The sequence below is a fragment of the Acanthochromis polyacanthus genome, unplaced genomic scaffold, assembly GCF_021347895.1.
Source record: "Acanthochromis polyacanthus isolate Apoly-LR-REF ecotype Palm Island unplaced genomic scaffold, KAUST_Apoly_ChrSc contig24, whole genome shotgun sequence".
Classification (NCBI taxonomy): domain Eukaryota; kingdom Metazoa; phylum Chordata; class Actinopteri; family Pomacentridae; genus Acanthochromis; species Acanthochromis polyacanthus.
In genome coordinates this window covers 1-14,296 of record NW_026131311.1, presented here as the reverse complement: position 1 = coordinate 14,296, position 14,296 = coordinate 1, and the positions used below count along the sequence as shown (strand labels likewise).

At 46.8% G+C, this 14,296-nt stretch overlaps 1 long non-coding RNA gene across 1 annotated transcript; it reads left to right on the top strand.

Annotated features, from left to right (window-relative positions):
* Nucleotides 1-4,311: 4,311 nt before the first annotated feature.
* On the top strand, nucleotides 4,312-5,091 carry LOC127532777 (uncharacterized). The gene is made up of 3 exons (XR_007940422.1): nucleotides 4,312-4,382; nucleotides 4,510-4,568; nucleotides 4,951-5,091. It is a non-coding gene; the product is annotated as an uncharacterized LOC127532777 (long non-coding RNA).
* The last annotated feature ends 9,205 nt before the right edge of the window (nucleotides 5,092-14,296 follow it).

Sequence of the window (14,296 nt, the reverse complement as noted above, 5' to 3'; positions counted from 1 at the left end):
CCCGACGTCAGAACGTGCACGTGTAATATCCACATCAAAAATATGTATTTTTATAAACACTAATCATTGTTATTATTATTTCACAACAATTGGCACTAAATGTATGTTATTTTCACTGTATTTAAATCGGCAAAATATAGTTAATTTACAAATATTTGCTGTTAGCTACAAGAAAAAAATGTGTACATTGGGGATGGAATCAAATAGTAAATGCTAATGGTAGTTGCATGTTCTCCCTGTGCATGCGTGGTGTTTTCTCCGGGCACTCCGCTTCCTCCCACAGTCCAAAAATATGCTGAGGTTACTTAAAAATTCTCTATACACCGCTTTATCCTCACTCGGGTCGCGGGGGTGCTGGAGCCGATCTCAGCTGACTCGAGGAAGGCAGGGGACACCCTGGACAGGTCGCCAGTCTGTCGCAGGGCTACATATACAGACAAACAGTATGAAATGAGTAGTACTGGGGCTGCACAAGGAACAGTCCTGGCTCCATTCATTCTGTGTACATCTGACTTCAAATACAGCACTGAGTCCTGCCACATTCAGAAATACTCTGATGACACTGGCAATTTAGAGTAATCAATTAACCTCAGCATATTTTTGGACTGTGGGAGGAAGCCAGAGTTGATTATTATTTCGGTTATTTTAATATAATTTTTATTTAAATACATCACAGATATTTCCTGTGGTTTCCATTATTTTTACCCATTATTTCACAGTGGTTTTACTGTTATTATTATTGTTAAAAATAGTGGAATAGTGTATTGTCCAAGTGAAAAAGAACAGCAAAATATCTGTATTTATTTTTGTCAAACATTATATTATTATTTATTATATTATGTAGTAGTAGTAGTTAGTAGTAGTAGTATTTCAGAAAATATAATCTGTAATTACAATAATTATTATTTTGTTCTACTTTATATATTATTATAATTTAAATACTTTACAGATTATTTAATCTATATTCACAGTTGTTTACTGTATTATTATTGTTAAAAGATCATTTTTGTAAAACAGATTAGTGTTTTGCATTTTGATGCATGGTATTTATGGAATTGGAGTTAAAATAAGTTGAAATGATGGAGAAGTAAAACGAGGAGCATGTCATGGAGAGCTGGTTTGTGACGTTGCAGAGCTGTGTGAGTTTTTAGTCTCTGCTGACTAAAGATAAACAAAGTGAGGATTTTAGTTGAGAAGTTTCTTCTGGATTAGTTCTCTGAGCAGAAATGTGAAGCATCTTCCCTGAATACCCTGAAAGGCTGGAGTTCGATCAGGACTCGGGGTGCAGCAACATGTTCTCCTCCTGAGTCCTCTGAGGTTCTCCTGAGCGTCCCTTTTGAGCAGCTTCACCTCTTTGCTCCAGTTTCCTGAGGTCTTGGTGTTGGAAATGGTGTTTTTGTTTCTGGTTTCCAGCGGACGTCGGACCCCAGCGACTCTTCCAAAGGTACAGGCACACCCTCACCTCCACCATGCGCTCACCTCCTCCTCCCCCTCCCTCCAAGCGTCCTCGCTTTGTCTCCCTCCCCCTTCCTCTCTCCTCTTCCTCCCCCTCATCCTCCTCCCCCCTCCCTTCCAAGCGCCTCGCTTGTTCTCCCCCCCCCTCTCTCTCATACCCTCTGTCCTCCCCCTCTTCCTCCTCCCCCCCTCCCTCCAAGCGTCCTCGCTTGTTCTCCCCCCCCTCTCCTCTCTCCTCTTCCTCCCCCTCTTACTCCCCCCCCCCTCCCTCCAAGCGTCCTCGCTTGTCTCCCCCCCCTCTCCTCTCTCCTCTTCCTCCCCCTCTTCCTCCTCCCCCCTCCCTCCAAGCGTCCTCGCTTGTCTCCCCCCCTCTCCTCTCCTCCTCCCCCCCTCTTCCTCCTCCCCCCTCCCTCCAAGCGTCCTCGCTTGTCTCCCCCCCCTCTCCTCTCTCCTCTTCCTCCCCTCTTCCTCCTCCCCCCCTCCCTCCAAGCGTCCTCGCTTGTCTCCCCCCCCTCTCCTCTCTCCTCTTCCTCCCCTCTTCCTCCTCCCCCCTCCCTCCAAGCGTCCTCGCTTGTCTCCCCCCCTCTCCTCTCTCCTCTTCCTCCCCCTCTTCCTCCTCCCCCCTCCCTCCAAGCGTCCTCGCTTGTCTCCCCCCCTCTCCTCTCTCCTCTTCCTCCCCTCTTCCTCCTCCCCCCTCCCTCCAAGCGTCCTCGCTTGTCTCCCCCCCTCTCCTCTCTCCTCTTCCTCCCCCTCTTCCTCCTCCCTCCCTTCCCTCCAAGCGTCCTCGCTTGTCTCCGCCTCCCCTTCTCCTCTTCTTCTTCTTCACTCCCCGCTTCTTTCCTCCTCCCCCCCTCCTCCAAGCGTCCTCGCTTGTCTCCCCCCCCCTCTCTCTCCTCTTCCTCCCCCTCTTCCTCCTCCCCCCTCCCTCCAAGCGTCCTCGCTTGTCTCCCCCCCCTCTCCTCTCTCCTCTTCCTCCCCCTCTTCCTCCTCCCCCCCTCCCTCCAAGCGTCCTCGCTTGTCTCCCCCCCTCTCCTCTCTCCTCTTCCTCCCCTCTTCCTCCTCCCCCCCTCCCTCCAAGCGTCCTCGCTTGTCTCCCCCCCTTCTCCTCTCTCCTCTTCCTCCCCTCTTCCTCCCCCCCTCCCTCCAAGCGTCCTCGCTTGTCTCCCCCCTTCTCCTCTCTCCTCTTCCTCCCCCTCTTCCTCTCCCCCCCTCCCTCCAAGCGTCCTCGCTTGTCTCCCCCCCTCTCCTCTCTCCTCTTCCTCCCCCTCTTCCTCCTCCCCCCCTCCCTCCAAGCGTCCCGCTTTGTCTCCCCCCCCCTTCTCCTCTCACCTCTCCCCCCACAAAAAAAACTCGTCTTTTCTCAAAAAAACAAAACAAAACCTCTTCTTTTCTCAAAAAAATAAAAAAAAACTTTTCTCAAAAAAACTCTCTTTTCTCAAAAAAGAAAAAAAATTCTCAAAAAACTTCTTTTTCTTAAAAAAGAAAAAAAAACTCTTGTTTTTCTAAAAAAAAAAAGCTCTTCTTTTTCTCAAAAACCCCCCCAAAACTCTTCTTTTTCAAATAAAACAAAACAAAAAAACTCTTCTTTTTCTCCCTTCCCCCCTCTCTCCTATCTACTCCCCCTCCTCCCCCTCTCACCCTCTTTTCTCCCCTCCCTTGGAGTTGCAGATATCGGAGGACTCTTCTTCCCCTCCAAGTTTTCTGTGAGGGACCTCCTGACAAACATTACAGAATGCTAACAAACATGCAGGAGGTCCTCTCTTAGCATTTTTTCTAACCACTGTGTGAGTTCTCTTCCTCAGATGCCTCCTGCCTTAACCTAAGAGGGCTGCTGGACTTCCTGCCAGCCAACCTCCAGGTAAGAAGGTTCACAAACCTTTCATTTCATTAAATTTACCCCGTTTGTTTTAAACATTTTAGCTACGTGTGATTTTCTGGATGTGATCTGGTCAATTTTTATTTGAATGACTCTCTTGTGATTATGTCTGATCAATCTATTCCAACTTTATTTGGATGAATTTTCTTCGACTGTATTTTGTGTGATTCTGTCTGAGCTCGGTTCTTGGTCGGTGGGACTCCTGTCAGGGTGCCCGTCAGAGGTGTGGGCGGATCTGGGGGGCATTGTGGGAAACCTCCTGTGGTGCCCCCCTCACAGTGAAGCTCCGCTCTGTCAGAAGGTGAACAGGATGCAGACGGCATGTCACAGAGAAGCAACATGTGCGTCTGTATCCCACCCTGGACCCACAGTGGAGTCCACAGTGACAAGATCACAGTTCAGGAGAGTCACACTGGGATTAAAAGGGGTGGTTAAATGTGTTATTTAAGATAGTAAGTGTAGTGTGAGGGTGAAAGTCTCGCTGCCAGAGGGAAGTTTCCAGGAGAGGTACGTAAGGATCCCTGTGAATGCTGCTGCATGAAACGGTGAGTTTTGGATTTTGACTTTGCATTCATATATCTAATATTTTTGAAATCTCAACAATAACACACGTCGACAAGATTCTGCCGCGTTTTCTTTTTGATTTCTTTCAGACTGATGATCTCGGGACCCAAGACCAAGACAAGGACGACCCCAAAGACGATTTGAAGACGAGTGACCGAGCCCCAACAGAGATGAAGCCAGAGACGACGACCGCCCCTGTGAGGAGAAGAAACTTTATTGAGATTTTACCGGATGCACTGGTAATTTAAATGTGAAAAGAAAGAATGAGCCAACAGACACTGCAGGGATTTAGTATGTAGCACATCACAGTCTGACAAAATGTAGTGATGTCAGAATCAATTGAAAAATACATCTGTATCTCTCTCTCTTTTTTTTAAAGAATTGGTGCTTCAACGACATCAAGCAGATTCAGACAGGATGACCAGAGATGACGGGAGGCAGATCCAGGACCAGTGCATGACTCGTGAGACCATGCAATTAACACAAGGTAAGTTTATCAAATAAACTGGCTAATTAGAAACTTAATGTTAATATGAGTATGTGAAGTCATTTAGCTCAGATGTAATTATTTATCTGAGTCAATTAAAGTTTTCTCTCTTTTTTGCTGTCTTTAGAGCCATCTCTCCAAGACCCCCGATCTTATGAAAGATCAGATCAATAACCAAATGAAAAGGTGACTTTGAACACTAAAATGCACCATCTCTGCAGTTCACCTTTGTAATGTCTCTAAGTTCTGTTAGTTGTTCATCTCCCACCTGCCTCTCCCTCAGAATTTCTATCTGAATTTCAGAGTTCTTCACTAATTTAGTCTTAGTACAGACAGAGTCATTATAACAGGTGACTTAAATATCCATGCAGATGCTGTGAATGACAGCTTTAACTGCATTTAGCTCATTGTTACCACTCAGTTTTTCTCAAAATGTTCATTTCCAACCCAGGCTGCTGGAGGATTTCACATGATGTATTCCTCTCTCCTCTCTCCTCTCCTCTTTATGTCTTCAAACAGTTAGACGCCACCTTTGTATGTCACTGACTTTGTGTTTTGTCCTCTGCAGGTTTCTCTGGATCTGGAGCTGCATGTTTCTGATCTGCTGTTGTCGGCCTCAGCGACCTCCAAAGTCTTCATGTTCTCTCCTTCCTCTCTACCCTCAACCCAACCAGAAGGTTTTTAAACTTCCCAACAACAGGAAGTTTTTTTCCTTCACACTGGGACCCACATGGTTGATCTGATCAACTGCAAAAAGAGAGATCCTCAAATAAAAACAAAGGAACACAAACAGAACTCTGTTTGTTTTAAAGTGTAACATAATGCACCCTTCCTTTTATACTTATTTTTGGAGAGCATGTGTTATGGTTCTCAAACTAAATTAGTTTTAAAAAATGTGCTTTCAAACCACTGGTTTCTCACAAACACCTGGACTCCATCTTAAAACTGCACAGTATTTGAACATACTGCTGGTTGAGTGTTTACTTGGAGTAAATACACTAACATTAACAGATTGTATCTGAAATTCAGTCATAATGTGCACCAACTAGTGTCTGTTGTGGTTGACAATAAGTAGCTATTCTGTTCTATTCTGATTAATCCCTGCTCATGCTGCATCCTTGTCCTAGATTACAGGTATGCATTCAGTCCCTGGATGTGTTCCAGGCAGAAAAGTTAGATTTGGTTACAATAGGAGGAGCAGTTTAAGTGTTTCGGTCTTGTAGATTGTTTCAGAATGAAAAGTGCAGATTTGAAATCCTCAGTGTGTGTGTGGTCAGGTCATAGAGATGCTCCAACCTGAGCTGTGCAACATAACCAACTATTATGCATTGTTGCCTGTTTTGGTTCTCCCTTGTGTCGTATGCTGTTCACTGCAATTCAACAGTTTCATTTATCAGACGCTTTATTTCCAAAGCAGCGCATCTGAAGTAGATACAACACACAGTTGATGAACCTGAACCACATCATCAGTGATGCTTCCTGGACTGTTTCGGCTCTTTCAACATCACACTCCATCACCCAGGACACCCAGCAGAGTAGATCAGGTTGTGTCTAGGGGTCGCCAGCGCCCCCAACAGGTACCTAGTACATAACACATCGACTTAAAGGGGAACTTCGTTTTTTCAACCTGGGGTCTGTTTTCATAATATCATTTCATACATGTGAGTGATGGAGAAATGAATTTTCGACAACAGCTCCAGTATTTAGCCAGGCAAGGCAAGCTTAGCAGCTCAGCTAGCGAAAAGTATGGGGCAAACTTGCCCCCCCGCATCAAGTCCGCCCTAACGTGCTTTTTTCCCCCACACTGACCGGCTCGGATAGTCCAATGAGTGTCCCACAACATACTAGAGATGAGAAGTGAACGAAAACCTCACATTACCTGGCGATCGCTCTTTGTTGTGGTCTGTATCCAAATCTCAGGACGCTAGAAAGCAAATCTCATTAAAGTTTCCCTTTAATGTCTGCCAAAGTCCAGATACTAATGTGCCTCAAATCTGACACGTGTTAGATTCATGTTTGAAACAATAATGCTCAGTTTGCACTGAATGTAATTCTGGGATTTTGCAGAAACATTCTTACACCTCATTCAGTCCTGTTTTCTGCCCACACCTGCTGGTTATCAGACTATTTCCTCTGACTTTAATAAACACCTGCAGCATCACACGTAGCAGCAAAAACCATCAGTTCTCTATGTGCATTTACACACGTGTCTAGGCAATGGTGACTTCTTTAGTGAAAGTGAGATGGAAGCTTCATGAAGCAGTGAACCACTTTGACAGAAGAGTGACATCTGCTGGCTCTGTGTCAGAACAGCATCTAAGTGGAAAAAACTTCTCCACAGTCAGAGGTGTTTGAAAGATCGAAAACAGAATGAACAAGAGTGGCGCGAAGAAAGCAAGAATTAAAAAGAGGAACGCTCTGGAAACACATGCAGCCAAATGTGCTGTCACTGTGGACTTTTTCACTAAAACGAGCTCGTGGTTTGAAACGACAAATGAGGACAATGAAACGGTACAACAAGATGTTGAGCTTTGCTTTCAAACCACCGTTCAAATTAATTATGAAGTCAGTGAATTGTGTTGCCTTGTGGCATATCTCATAATATTATATCATTTAAATAAAAATATGATGCCAGGCCACATAACTGGGAAACTTTGTCTTGTAGCCCCTCAGAGTAAAGAAATCCAGCACCAAGCAGCAGCCATGAGTCCAGAATGGTTCATGAATCAAGATGAATGATATGAATATCCCTCCATTCTCTATACACCGCTTTATCCTCACTAGGGTCGCGGGGGGTGCTGGAGCCTATCCCAGCTGACTCGGGCGAAGGCAGAGGACACCCTGGACAGGTCGCCAGTCTGTCGCAGGGCTACATATACAGACGAACAATTTAGAGTAATCAATTAACCTCAGCATATTTTTGGACTGTGGGAGGAAGCTGGAGTACCTGGAGAAAACCCACGCATGCACAGGGAGAACATGGAAACTCCATGTAGAGAGATCCCAGGCCCACCCCGGGATTCAAACTGGATCTTCTTGCTGCAAGGCAAAAGTGCTAACCCACTACTCCACTGTGCAGCCCCTGATATGAATATGCATTTTTAAAAATGTGATTTATTGTCAGAAGCAGAGCCAGGGGAATCAAAATAGCAGTTTCTCACTTCTTTGAACAAGTTGTAAATGCTTTGGTACATCCATGCAAATGATATGTACAAATTCTCTGCTGTTTCGTACAGATCAGTTGCTTATGTCATGTTGATCAAAATGTACAATAGGTCTTGTTGAATAATCTCAATCTCCACACATTTGGGCATTAATTCATCGCATAAGTCTTAACATGTTAAAATGATTTAACAAGTTGTCATAATAGGGCCGCACAGTAGAGTAGTGGTTAGCACTTTACCTTGCAGCAAGAAGATCTCTGGTTCAAATCCTGGGTGGGCCTGGGATCTTTCTGCATGGAGTTTGCATGTTCTCCCTGTGCATGTGTGGGTTTCTCTGGGCACTCCGGCTTCCTCCCACAGTCCATAAATATGCTGAGGTTAATTGGTTATTCTAAATTGCCTGTAGGTGTGAGCGTGATTGTAGCCCTGCAACAGATTGGCTCCAGCAACCCCAGTGAGGACAAAGTGGTATATAGATAATGGATGGATGGAAGTTGTCATAATATGTCAGTGATATTTCTATACATTTTCATTCGATGTTTTTTTTTTCTAAATCTGTCCTGAATTTGTAAATTGTTCCAAGGTAAATCTTGAATTTCTCCATGAGGAAATGTGTGAAGAATTCGGATTTTCTAAAATCTCTCAAAGACGCAAGAGAAGATATTTGTGATGTGGATGAGTATTTGTGTCCCAACAGACAGAACGTTAGGAGATGTAAGAAGACAGCATTGTAATTCCTACAACACTGCATGTACAGTTTTTCCCTGAAGATTGTCCTATATTCATATTTCTACATTTGTTTTTCTTTTTGCTATGCAGGGCTTGTATTCCTTTCTGTATCACAATAACGTGGTCTGTCAACAAAATATTAATACAAACAGTAAAAGCCTAAATGTGAATCTTGTCCAGTCTCTTGCAATCAAATCTCCCACTACACTTAAGGTGTAAACTTACAATTTACAATAACTGGCATCAAAACTTTACCCATAGTTATATCAGAACATCCCTCCACAGTACACTGTTACAATGAACAACATGACTAAGCAATTTGACTGTTTTTATCCACACACAATGACTTGTCATTCTGATGGCACTGACATGTTCATTGACACAGATATTTACTTCTTTGAGAGATGGAACTAAGGATTTTGAGCAAGAGACTGGCTTTTGCAGTTAATCCACGGTGTTTTGCTATTTGTACGAATTGTTTTGAGAAATACACTCACTGTTTTTGCTAAGTCGATGATGATTCGAGAAATGTAGGCTATCAAAGCGATTGAGAAAAACTGTAAATAACGCAAACGACTTGCGCTCTGTTTGTCCTCCGCGGCCCCGTACCCGACTGAGCTGGTTGTCATTTTGAATGTTCGGCGCCGTTTAGCCTGCAGCGGTTTTGTTGTTACAGAGGAGAGAAGTTCAAGGTAATGTTACTTCTGTTGGGTGAAATGACTAAGTCTCATATTCTTAAAGCAAATGCGAAACACTTTCAACTGGACTGGCGCCACAATAATCTCAGTAACTCACCGAAAGAAGCTAACTTTACAGTTATTGTATTGATGCTAGTTTGGTTTTTGCCGTTAAGACTGTTGGCTAAACGTTCAATTACATCATGTAAAATAGTTCACTAATAAATTTTCTAAAAGTTAATTCTGCTTTTGCTCTAATTGGTACCAACTTTGAAGCTGCCAAACATTGACATAATACTTCACGTTTAGTCATGTTGCACACCACTTACTCCTATAAGACATAATGCTTTAAGTTCATACTGTAGTAGAAGCTCGTTAGGCTCTTTTTTAATTTGTCAGTCAACAGCTACTAATCAGTAAGGACAAATGTTTCTACAGTAGGCATAATTGACATCTGTTCTTCTTTGACAGAATGACCTCCATATCGCATCCAGCGTCGAAGACTCATTTAAACCCCGAAAACTGTAAGACCGAGGAGCCGAAACAGCGGCGGTACCCCCATCACCATCCCTGCCTCACCTTTCATGAAGAAGCTGGGATGGGGACTGGAGTCATGTTACTCTGAACAGGTTAGTCACAGTCAGTCAGTTATCGGTGAAATATTTTTAGACTTAGCCTTCATCGCATTTTTCTAACGTCCTCCGCTTCAACTTCAAGCTTTATTGTCATTCAGCAGAACACAGTTAAAGGAAATGACGTTTCTCACATTCATTCACAGTGCAGAGATAAAAGTAATTCTATGAAAAGTTAAGAATAAATATGAAGTAAAATAAATGTAAGATAAATGTAAAAAAAGAAAAAAAACCTAAACTAAATAAAAAAACACAAGCATACATCAGGTCTGTGTGTGTTGGTTACACACTGGTATGTCAGATTCATTCATGCTTTTTTCATTGGTAAATGTACATAACAGGCCTAATCGAGCCTGAAATGTCTAACAGCACAGATCAGCCTTCAAAAAGGTTACAATTTTGTGTTTCATACAAAAAATATAGTGGGAATGTGATGGCAGATTTTTATTTTTTCTAAATTGGAGGAAAAAGACTCAACTGTAGAATGTTAACTATGCCAGTGAAGATCATCAGCATTAATGTAGTTAATGGATTAATGAGTTAGTCAGAAAACATACAGGGAAACAAAACACAAAATAAAGGCTAAACAAGGCTGGCTTTATTGGGTGTCGTTTTCTCATTGTAAAGTGAATGTCCTTTGCCTTTGGGCTGGTATTAGATACACACGTGGACAAAATTGTTGGTACCCCTCAGTTAAAGAAGGAAAAACCCACAATTCTCACTGAAATCACTTGAAACTCACAAAAGTAACAATAAATAAAAATTTATTGAAAATTAAATAATCAAAATCAGCCATCACTTTTGAATTGCTGATTAACAGTCGGGAGGCCAAGGACGGGCACCTCCCGGAATGCGACCGACACCAGCGCCACGCAGGAAAACCCTGGCTGCGCTGACATCGGCGCCACGTTCACTGACGCCTCCGGTTCCGGTGCCCCGTACTAACCTCTCTTTTGCTTCTCTTCCACACCAGGCTCCGGCTGCTGCTGACGCTGTTTCCAACCCACCGGGGGCTCCTCAAACGTCAGGACAGGAGTGCTGGCGGTGTGGGCAGCCTGGCCACTTCCGACGGGAGTGTCCGCTCATGGAGGTCGGCCAGGTGGTTCGGGTTGCCGGCACGCCAGCACCCTCTCCCGGTCCGGGAGGGACATACAGCGTTCCGGTAAGGATCCAGGGGGGTGTACATCGGGCTATGGTGGATTTGGGCTGTGGACAGTCCCTGATTCACCAAAACCTGGTTCGACCCGGGGCATTGGTGGAGGCATCCTGGGTGAGGATAAGGTGTGTACATGGGGATGTTCACAAATATCCTGTTGTGCCAGTGGAAGTTAGATTCAAGGGAAAAAAGCATATCATCAAGGCCGCGGTTAGCTCCCGCCTTACGCACCCCCTTATTTTGGGTACGGATTGGCCTGGGTTCCAGGGGGCAGTGGGGAAATGTGTGGGAGTGCGTTCACGAGCGGTAGGGACGTGTGATATGTGTGCTGTGCTCAGTGGTGATGCGAGGTTGTCCGACACTGCAGACGAGGAGGGGGATCCCGAGGGGCCTCGTCAGGAGGCTCCGCGGGTTCCTGTCATACACCCCATGGAAGATCTTCCTCTGGAACAGTCTCGGGATGACACACTGCGCTCAGCTTTCGACCAAGTGATAAAGATTGATGGTCAGTTGGTGCACCCGGGCACAGCACCTGCATATCCACACTTTTCATTAATCAGAGACAGGATTATACAGAGTGACTCGTGACACTCAGACGCAAGAATATAGCACCCAATTGTTGTGCCAAGGGGCCGCCGGAAACAGTTTTCCAGCGGCACATTTCAACCCAATGGCTGTCACATGGGGTATGAAAATAACACTCGACCGCGTCATGGCCCCGATTCTATTGGCCTGGCATTCGGGAAGATGTACGCCGGTGGTGTGCGTCTTGTCCTGAATGCCAGTTGTTAACCAACCGGCCATCCACGGCCGCCTTTGCACCCATTACCATGATAGAGGTTCCATTTGAAAGAATTGGTATGGACCTCATCGGGCCATTTCACCGGAGCGCACGAGGATATCGGTTTGTGTTAGTCCTAGTGGATTACGCAACACGATATCCCGAAGCAGTGCCGTTGCGCACCATCTCTGCAAAGAGTGTTGCACAAGCACTGTTTCAGGTCATCTCCCGAGTTGGAATCCCCAAAGAGATTCTGACTGACCAGGGCACCTCGTTTATGTCACGAACACTTCGGGAACTTTACGAATTATTGGGCATCAAGTCTATTCGGACAAGTGTGTACCACCCACAGACCGATGGTCTGGTGGAGCGTCTGAATAAGACCTTGAAGAACATGATTCGTAAGTTCATTCACGAGGAGAACAGCAATTGGGATAAATGGCTGGACCCTCTGTTGTTTGCAGTGCGGGAGGTGCCCCAGGCCTCCACGGGATTTTCTCCCTTTGAACTGCTGTTTGGCAGGAAGCCACGTGGGGTTTTGGACCTGGTTAAAGAAAACTGGGAGGAAGGTCCAAGCCCAAGTAAGAATGAAATACAGTACGTCCTGGACCTTAGAGCAAAACTCCAATCACTGGGACAGCTTTCACGTGAGAATTTGCTCAAGGCCCAGGAACGACAACAACGCCTGTACAACAGAGGGGCAAAGCTCAGACAATTTTCACCGGGAGAAAAAGTACTTGTATTACTCCCATCTTCTAGCTCGAAATTACTCGCCAAGTGGCAAGGGCCCTTCGTGGTCACACGACGAGTAGGGGAGGTGGATTATGAGGTGGCACGCTCTGACAGGGGAGAAGCAACACAGGTTTACCACCTCAACCTCCTAAAAGCATGGAGAGAGGCGGAGTCGGCTTCTTTGGTGACTGTAGTTGAAGAGAGAGACGAGTTAGGGCCTGAGGTTCCAAAGCCGGGCAATTCCACCTCACTCCCCGTTGAAAACCACCTCTCGCAGTCCCAAAAAGCCGACATTGCCATGTTGCAGGAGCGGTTTGCTGACGTGTTTTCCCCCCTGCCAGGGCGTACAGACCTCATACAGCACCACATCGAGACCCCCCGAGGCGTGAGGGTTTTTTCACGACCTTACAGACTGCCTGAACATAAGAGAAAATTAGTTCAGAAGGAATTGAAAGCAATGCTAGAGATGGGAGTGATAGAAGAGTCAAACAGTGCCTGGTGTAGCCCCATTGTTCTTGTCGTCAAGAAGGATGGGTCTATACGGTTCTGTGTGGACTACCGCAGGGTGAATGACGTGTCACGATTTGATGCCTATCCCATGCCAAGGGTCGACGAGCTCCTGGATCGGCTGGGCACTGCGCGTTTCTTCACCACACTGGATTTGACCAAGGGCTACTGGCAGATTCCCCTGTCACCGGAGTCCAAGGAAAAAACGGCCTTCTCCACTCCGTACGGTTTGTACCAATTCGTGACGCTTCCGTTCGGGTTGTTCGGAGCCCCAGCCACGTTCCAGCGTCTCATGGACAAGGTGCTGCGGCCGCACGCAGCATATGCGGCCGCCTACCTGGATGATGTTATCATCCATAGTAACAGCTGGGCGGCGCATGTGCGGCAGGTGGCCGCGGTGCTGGAGTCCTTGAGACAGGCGGGGCTGACGGCCAACCCGAAGAAGTGCGCGGTTGGACGGAGGGAGGTACGGTATCTGGGTCACCACTTGGGCGGCGGGCAGGTGCACCCACAGGTGGATAAGACAGCAGCGATCGCAGCCTGTCCGCAGCCCAAGTCCAAAAAAGAGGTACGGCGGTTCCTGGGGCTGGCGGGCTACTATCAGCGGTTCATACCTAAATTCTCGGACCTGGCCAGCCCCTTGACCGACCTGACCCGGAAGAGTGCCTCAGATCCGGTCCAGTGGACGGAGCAGTGCCAGCGGGCGTTTGAGAGAATAAAGCAGGCCCTCTGTGGGGAGCCACTCCTCTACACACCTAACTTCTCTCTCCCTTTTTTCCTGCAGACTGATGCGTCGAACAGAGGGCTGGGGGCCGTTTTGTCCCAGCAGGTGCAGGGCGTCGACCGCCCTGTAGTTTACATCAGCCGCAAGTTGTCTGAGAGGGAGGCTCGCTACAGCACGGTAGAGAAAGAGTGCCTGGCAATCAGGTGGGCGGTCGGGGCCCTGCGCTACTACCTCCTGGGACGCCCATTCACCCTCTGTTCGGACCACGCCCCTCTCCAATGGCTCCATCGCATGAAGGATACCAACGCCCGAATCACACGGTGGTATCTAGCTCTACAGCCTTTTAAGTTCACAGTGATTCATAGGCCGGGGGCGCAGATGGCCGTGGCTGACTTCCTCTCCCGCTCCTTGGAGCCGGTGGGGGGAGTTGGTTAGGCCGGATGGCTCCCCGGCCTAAGTCGGGCGGTGGGGATATGTGGCGATGGGCGTGGGAGAGCTCAGCTGCAGGAGAGAGAGGTGTGGAGGGTGCGGTCAAGGTAATTGACATGTGAGGACAGTGGTAATCGGCTGACCTGATGATTATCTCCGCAGTAGCAGCCGGAGCGGAGGATAAAAAGTCGGGCAGACAGAGATGAGAGGAGCAGCGGAGAGACAGTGGAAGCTGCGTGGACTGAGTGACAGCGGAGGCTGCGTGGACTGAGTGACAGCGGAGGCTGCGTGGACTGAGTGACAGCGGAGGCTGCGTGGACTGAGTGACAGCGGAGGCTGCGTGGACTGGGTGACAGCGGAGGCTGCGTGGACTGGGTGACAGC